Raw genomic sequence first — 8,667 nt, 5'->3', positions numbered from 1 at the left:
CACACACACACACACACACACCTCCCCCCCTCTCTCCCTCATCCGCTCTCTCCCTCACCCGCTCTCTCCCTCACCCGCTCTCTCCCTCTCCATCTCTCTCCCTCTCCTCTCTCTCTCCCTCCCGCCTCTCTCTCCATCTCCTCCTCCCCACCCCTTCTACTTTCTTCTCACTTCAGTGGAAGGGTCAGATCTCCCCCACCCACCCATTTATCTCTCCCTTTATCACTCCCTTTCTCTCTCTCTCTTTCTCGCTCTCTTCCTCTATCTCTCTCTCTCTCCCTCCCCCATCCCGCTCTGCCCTCCTGACAAATCCTATCACGGCACAACTATAGGAACAGGGTCAAGCATGGCAGCCAGAGGTACCAGGGGAACAGAGAAGAGCCAAGGTGACGAAATGAAGGAAATGTTCACCCAGTTTCTGGAGGACATCAGGAGTGAGATGCAAGAAATGATGCAGGAAATGAAGAACGAAATAAGCAACCTGAAAAGAGAGCTGACAGCAGCAAAGGAGGAGATTAGAGCCCTCAAAGAGAATGGTATCAAGGATGAGAATCAGAAAACCATCCAGGGAGAAGGTGGTAATAGTTTTTTGGATGAGAATGCCACAATAAAAGCAACATTTGTGGAAATACTAAAAAAAAGTAACTGAAGTAATGACTGCAGTGATGGAGGTGGCCATGAAAGCAGCCACCTCACAGGAGGCGGCACACTCCACTAGCCAACTGCTGGAAAGGAACAGATCAGTGGTTGCTGTGGGTATTAAAGAACAGGAAGGCTCCAATAGGACAGAGTGGAATGACAAGGACAAAGCAGCAGTGAATGAAATACTAAAGGCACTAGACATGGAAGGGGCTGAGCATAGCATTGAGAAGGTTTTCAGGCTAGGATGGTACAACAAAGACCGAGACCGAATGATAAAGATAGTGTTTGCAAACGAGAGCACAAAGGAGAAGATCCTATCAAGGAAGAGCTCCCTGTAAAACGTGGGAAAATTAAAAAATGTATTCCTCCAGAGCGACATGGCAAGGGAGGAGAGAGCCGTGGCGGCAGAAGCAAGGAAGAGGCGCAGGGCAAGAGGGGAAAACCAGGAAGTCACAGCTCCCAACACAACAACACAGAGGCGAGGGGGGTACCCACAACCAGCTACCCAGTAACACCAGAAGGGAGGACAACCCTGCCTCCCTCCTCTGCATAGAAAACCCCCCTACCCCAAACCCTCCCTGCCCCCACTCAAATGTTCAGCCAAATCTCCCTCCCCCCACACCCAATCCCCACCCTTCTACCCCTCCCCTCCTCCCGAGTCCTCCCTCCCCACCGTTCCTTCATGTCCTCCCTCCCCTTTCACCTCATAACCTCCCTGTCCCTCCCCCTTCACTGGATCCCCCGTCCCTCATCCCAGTATCCTCTGAGACCCTGTTATCCACCTCACAGGTCCTTACACCCATGGAACAGCCTCCCCCACCAACAGAACACTCACCAAGGAGGCTATTTGAGAAGGGACAGAAGAAAGTGAGCCTCAAAGCGATGTACACTAACATAGATGGAATTACAAATAAAGCAAATGAGCTTGGAGAACGGGTACTAGAGGAAAACCCAGACATAATAGCCCTAACAGAAACAAAGATCACGAAAACGATAATAGTCCTGTGGGAACACTGCGTCTGTTATGTTATAAGGAAAGAGAGGGAAGGAAGAGGTGGGGGTGGTGTAGCTCTGCTGGTAAGAAAAGGCTGGGATTTTGAGGAGATGGATATTCAGGGCTATGAAGGTTTCAGTGACTACATAGCAGGTACTGTAATAAATGGGGGAAAAAAATATAGTCGTAGTCATATATAATCCACCACCAAATGACAGAAGACCTAGACAGGAATATGACAGAAAAAACATGGCCACCATTAACATAATAGAAAGAGCAGCTTCTGTTGCTAGCAGGAATGGATCTGGACTACTAATAATGGGAGACTTCAACCATGGGAAAATAGATTGGAAGAACAGAGACCCGCATGGAGGACCAGAAACATGGAGAGCTAAGCTGCTGGACTTGGCAACAAGAAACTTTCTAAGCCAGCACATCAAAGAACCAACAAGAATGAGAGAAGATGAACCAGCAATGCTTGATTTGATATTTACCCTAAATGAGTGGGATATAAGGGAAGTTAAGATGGAAGCGACCTTGGGAATGAGTGACCACAGTGTATTGAACTTTGAGTACCTGGTAGAGCTAGGACTTATCTCCCCCAAAAAAGAACTAGGAATCAAAAGGCTGGCATACCGAAAGGGGAATTATGAACAGATGAGAAGTTTCCTAAGTGAAATACCATGGGACACAGACCTCAGAGATAAGTCTGTACAGGGTATGATGGACTATGTTACCCAAAAGTGTCAGGTGGCAGTAAACAGGTTCATCCCGGCCCAAAGGGAAAAATCCGAGAAGCAACAGAAGAATCCATGGTATAATAGGGCATGTATGCAAGCGAAGAAACTGAACAAAAGGGCGTGGAGGAACTTCCGGAATAACAGAACACCAGAAAGCAGAGAGAGATACCAGAGAACCAGGAATGAGTACGTCAGGGTGAGAAGAGAAGCAGAGAAAAGTTTTTATAATGATATAGCAAACAAAGCCAAGACCGAACCAAAGCTACTCCACAGTCACATCAGAAGGAAAACAACAGTGAAAGAACAGGTATTAAAACTTCAAACAGGCGAGGACAGGTATACAGAGAATGACAGAGAGGTGTGTGAAGAACTCAACAAGAGGTTCCAGGAGGTCTTCACAATATAACAAGGTGAGGTCACTGTGCTAGGAGAAAGGGAGGTAAACCAGGCGGCCTTGGAAGAGTTCGAAATTACGAGAGAGGAGGTCAAGAGACACCTGCTGGATCTGGATGTTAGAAAGGCTGTTGGTCCAGATGGGATCTCACCATGGGTACTGAAAGAGTGTGCAGAGGCACTTTGCTTGCCACTCTCTATAGTGTATAGTAAGTCACTGGAGACGGGAGACCTAACAGAAATATGGAAGACGGCGAATGTGGTCCCAATATACAAAAAGGGCGACAGGCAAGAGGCACTGAACTACAGGCCAGTGTTCTTGACTTGTATACAATGCAAGGTGATGGAGAAGATCGTGAGAAAAAACCTGGTAACACATCTGGAGAGAAGGGACTTCGTGACAAATCGCCAACATGAGTTCAGGGAGGGTAAATCTTGCCTTACATGCTTGATAGAATTCTACGATCAGGTGACAAAGATTAAGCAAGAAAGAGAGGGCTGGGCAGACTGCATTTTCTTGGATTGTCGGAAAGCCTTTGACACAGTACCGCATACGAGGCTGGTACATAAGCTGGAGAGACAGGCAGGTGTAGCTGGTAAGGTGCTCCAGTGGATAAGGGAGTATCTAAGCAATAGGAAGCAGAGAGTTACGATGAGGGGTGAGACATCCGATTGGCGTGAAGTTACCAGTGGAGTCCCACAGGGCTCTGTACTCGGTCCTATCTTGTTTCTGATATATGTAAATGATCTTCCGGAGGGTATCGATTCATTTCTCTCAATGTTTGCGGACGATGCTAAAATTATGAGAAGGATTAAAACAGAAGACGACTGTTTGAGGCTTCAAGAAGACCTAGACAAGCTGAAGGAATGGTCGAACAAATGGTTGTTAGAGTTTAACCCAACCAAATGTAATGTAATGAAGATAGGTGTAGGGAGCAGGAGGCCAGATACAAGGTATCATCTGGGAGAGGAAATTCTTCAGGAGTCTGAGAAGGAAAAAGACTTGGGGGTTGATATCACGCCAGACCTGTCTCCTGCAGCACATATCAAGCGGATAACATCAGCGGCACATGCCAGGCTGGCCAACATACGAACGGCATTCAGAAACTTGTGTAAAGAATCATTCAGAACTTTGTATACCACATATGTCAGGCCAATCATGGAGTATGCAGCCCCAGCATGGAGTCCATATTTAGTCAAGGATAAGACTAAACTGGAAAAGGTTCAAAGGTTTGCCGCCAGACTAGTACCCGAGCTGAGAGGTATGAGCTACGAGGAGAGACTACGGGAATTAAATCTCACTTCGCTGGAAGACAGAAGAGTTAGGGGGGACATGATCACCACATTCAAGATTCTGAAGGGAATTGATAGGGTAGATAAAGACAGTCTATTTAACACAAGGGGAACACGCACAAGGGGACACAGGTGGAAACTGAGTGCCCAAATGAGCCACAGAGATATTAGAAAGAACTTTTTTAGTGTCAGAGTGGTTGACAAATGGAATGCATTAGGGGGTGATGTGGTGGAGGCTGACTCCATACACAGTTTCAAGTGTATATATGATAGAGCCCGATAGGCTCAGGAATCTGTACACCTGTTGATTGACGGTTGAGAGGCGGGACCAAAAAGCCAGAGCTCAACCCCCGCAAACACATCTAAGTGAGTACAACTAGGTGAGTACAGTACGACCACAACACACTCTCCCCCACATATATTACGACCACTACACACCCCAACATAGAGTACGACCATTACACACTCTCCCCAACATACAGTACGACCAATACACACTCTCCCCAACATACAGTACGACCAATACACACTCTCCCCAACATACAGTACTACCAATACACACACTTCCCCACAGTCAGTACTACCACTACACACACCCCCCCCCCAAACAGTACTACCACTACACACTCTCCCCAACACACAGATCTACCACTACAAACACTCCCCCACACAGAACTATCACAACACACACTCCCTCCCACACAGTACTACCATTACACACTCTCCTCCACACACAATTCTACCACTACACACTCTCTCTCACACACAGTACTAATACTACACACTCTCCCCCACACAGTACTACCACTACCCACTCTCCCCCATACACATTACTACCACTACACACACTCCCCCACACACAGTACCAACACTACACCGTACTACCACAGTACTACCACTACAAACATTCCCCCACACACAGTACTACCACTATACAGTCCCCCCCCCACAACCACACATTACTACTTATACACACTCACCCCCACACACAGTAGTACCACTACACACACTCCCCCACACACTGTACTACCACTACACACTCCTCCCCACACAGAGTACTACCACTACACACTCTCCCCCCCACACAGTAATACCACTACACACTCTCTCCCACACACAGTACTACTACTACACACTCTCCCGCACACAGTACTACCACTACACACTCCCCCAACACATATTACTACCACTACAAACACTCCCCCACACACAGTACTACCACTACACACACAGTACTACCACTACACACTCTCTCCCACACACAGTACTACCACTACACACTCCACCACACAGTACTACCACTAAACACTCTCTCCCACACACAGTACTACCACTACATACTCTCCCCAACACATAGTACTACCACTACTCACTCTCCCCAACACACAGTACTACCACTACACATACTTCCCCACGCACAGTACTTCCACTACATACTCAACCCCCCACATTCAGTACTACCACTACACACTCTCCCCAACATACATTACGTCCACTACACACTCCCCTACATACAGTACTACCACTTCTCACACTCTCTCCCACACAGTACGACCACTACACACTCTCCCCCACACACAGTATTACTGCTACACACTTTCCCCCACACACAGTACTACCACTACACTCTCTCTCCAACATACAGTACGACCACAACACATTCTCCCTCACATACAGTACTACCACTACACACTCTCCCCCTCACAAAGTACTTCCACTCGCACTCGCTGGCCAGGCCTTGAGCTGAGAGGATGTGTGCGCCTCCTCTCCCTCTTTGGGTCAAGTCCCTCGTCCCCAACCTTGTGCTGTGATCGCCAGGGCGGTATCGTCACAATACTACTGTGCTGCTGAGTGTTCCAACACTTGCATAAGTCACTAGTATCAAGGGAACCCTAGAGTGAACTAGTGAGTGGCGCCTGAGGTCGGAGGCAGGCTAGCCTGCCCCCTCCGCTCCCTTAGCGGAAGCCTACCAAACATTAGTGTTTGGTGCAGCATTGCTGGTGCTAATAACACAGCATCACCTGTACAGTGTACCTGGGACTCACTGTAAGACTCTAGCAAGAACCACAGGGCATCTACAGCTTCAGGCAACAAACAGCAAGGAGAGTTGTGGGATGGTAATCTGTCCCCGACGGACCTCTGACCCTTGCGGTTAGAGCGCTGACCCGACCTCCCCCCTATCCCTTCCCTGGCGGGAGGTTGACAGCCGCAAACACTTCAATGATGCCAGCTTTGTACAGAGCAACTGTACACTCCTAGTTATAAGACTTATCTTCCCCACTTTCTCTTATTCTTCTCATTTCGCCATTTCAACAGGTCAAGTGGACCGGTCCAGTGGCCCATGCGGTTACCTGTAAAATCTGGGGGGCCACTTGACTTGAGCATCTGTTCACCCTTGTAGCAGGGTTAGGCTGTCTTAGGGGACATTCTGTCCACACATAGGAGAATACGCCACTGAGGGCTACCCTCTGCGAGTCCCAACCAACCAAGTGGAATATCCAAGTGTTTATCCAAGTCGTCTGAGCACTCTCAAACCCACTGAGAGTGCTCTACCCCTCAGAGCAGGTTTATGACTGTTGGCGCTGATGACTGGTAAGGCTTGCTGCTTGTCCTGCCATTTGTCATGTTATTCATCAGCACATGGTTATAAATGGTATTAACCAGGTATCAGACGAGGTTAGAGCAACAATTAATGCCGCCTGAAGAAGCAGGTATGGAGGAGGTAGCTGCTGGACCCTCAGGGCTCTCCCCTACCGTGACCAGTGACACTGTCACCCCACCACCCAGTGATGGGTTTGTGGAGGTGGTAAGTAAGAGCCAGAGAAGGAAACAAGGGAAACAGAAGCCTGGTGAACAACAGGGTGGAAGGCGTCCGATAGCACCAAGGAGCGAGTACACACGTCTGACCTTCCCTAAAGGCAAGAGTGTGGCTGACAGGATTGTGTGGAGCAAGAAACTGAGCGAGGTGTACCCACCTGGCTCTGCAGGCGTGCTGCGTCCACATGTCAACTCTCCATGTGTATGTTTCAAGACAGAAGCAGGAGGTTGTGGTGGCTCTTCTACAAGAGAAAATAGGTGATGTAAAGCTCTCCCCTCTAGATAATCCAACACGGAACAAGAAGATGGATGAATACCTAGTCTACAGGTACAGTCACAGGTATCCACTAGAGTGGGCCTATGAATTAGACGGGGTACACAGAGCACGAAGATTGACCATGAATGGTAAGCCTACTGATCAAATAGTCATAGTCTGGAAGAAGCCTGACCCGCCACCTGACCAGCATTGGTTTGGTGGGTCGTATGCGCGCCCCAGCACGTTCAGGTTGTGGGAGCCTGACCCTGTGGAGTGTTACGAGTGCTGTGGCAGTGGCCACATAGCTAAGTACTGCTGGTGCCCCACACCCAAGTGTGCTCTCTGTTCCGTTCCTCATGCACTGAAGGACTGCCAGTATAAGAAGACCAGAGACCAAAGAAAGCAGGAACAGGAGCAACAAAACACTGCAACAGAAGCAGGGCAACATCCTGAATCTGTGGCTCTGTCTAAACCGCCGCTGAAGTGTTTCAGATGTGGTACAGAAGGAGTCACCATCTGGCACTCAGATTGTACCTAACGGCCAGCCTCCCTTGGCACAAGGAGGCAAGTGCCCGAGACACAACAAGTGACTACTGATGCCGGCTCTAGTACTGTTGACCCATCCCATAGTGGTGACAGTACCAGCAACGCCCCTGACAACACACAAGAGCCTGATACAACAGTTAATGGACAGTTGGCAACCTTGCAAGCACAGGTAGCAGAACTGACTGAAATTATACAGACGTTACGTCAGGCTCCTTCACAAGAGATACAGCAGCCTCCATGCTGCTGTGTCACAGCCGTGGCCCGCGCTGGTAAAGGTTCCTGTGGTGGTGGTGACGGCGGCAGCGGCGGCGGCGGCAGCAGCGGCGACAACAGAGATGAGAGCGACAACAGAGGCGGTGGCAGCGACGTCGTCAGTCAACTCAGGGATGACAGCAGTGTTAGTGACACAGAAACATTATCTGGAAAAGGAAGTCGATCTGTATCAGCGTACATTATAATGATTCATGACCCTAACGAACGCGCTCAAGCCAAGTACGAGAATGAAAAAGATAATACTCTGAGCGACAGTAATTATGCCATATGACTTACAGAGAACATTCACTCGCGGACCATCCCGAGTTGCTCAGTGATCAAGAAACTGATGATATCAACAGATGTTCCTGACGATACCAAACGCCAGGTTGGTGTGGCTCTTTACGTCGTAGAGTCACTTATTGACACATTGTGTAAGTGGGATAAGGACAACAATGGGACCACCAATCCCAGGGAGGAACAACACCAAGACGATGGCTGCTGTTGACACAAGAACCATTAGGTTTCTCAGTTGGAACATTCGTAGCATCAACAAAAGACTGAGTGACCTAATTGCATATGTTACCAGTAACAACATAGATATAATTGCTTTACAGGAACCCTACACGTCCAATATGATAAACAAAACCCCACCAAAAATCAGAGGGTATGCATCTTATAATAACAGTAACGCCACAGGCCTATTAACATACGTCAGAAGTGATTTACCGCAC

The sequence above is a fragment of the Procambarus clarkii genome, chromosome 7, assembly GCF_040958095.1.
Source record: "Procambarus clarkii isolate CNS0578487 chromosome 7, FALCON_Pclarkii_2.0, whole genome shotgun sequence".
In the NCBI taxonomy this organism is placed as follows: domain Eukaryota; kingdom Metazoa; phylum Arthropoda; class Malacostraca; order Decapoda; family Cambaridae; genus Procambarus; species Procambarus clarkii.
Note: the sequence above shows the minus strand (reverse complement) of the source record.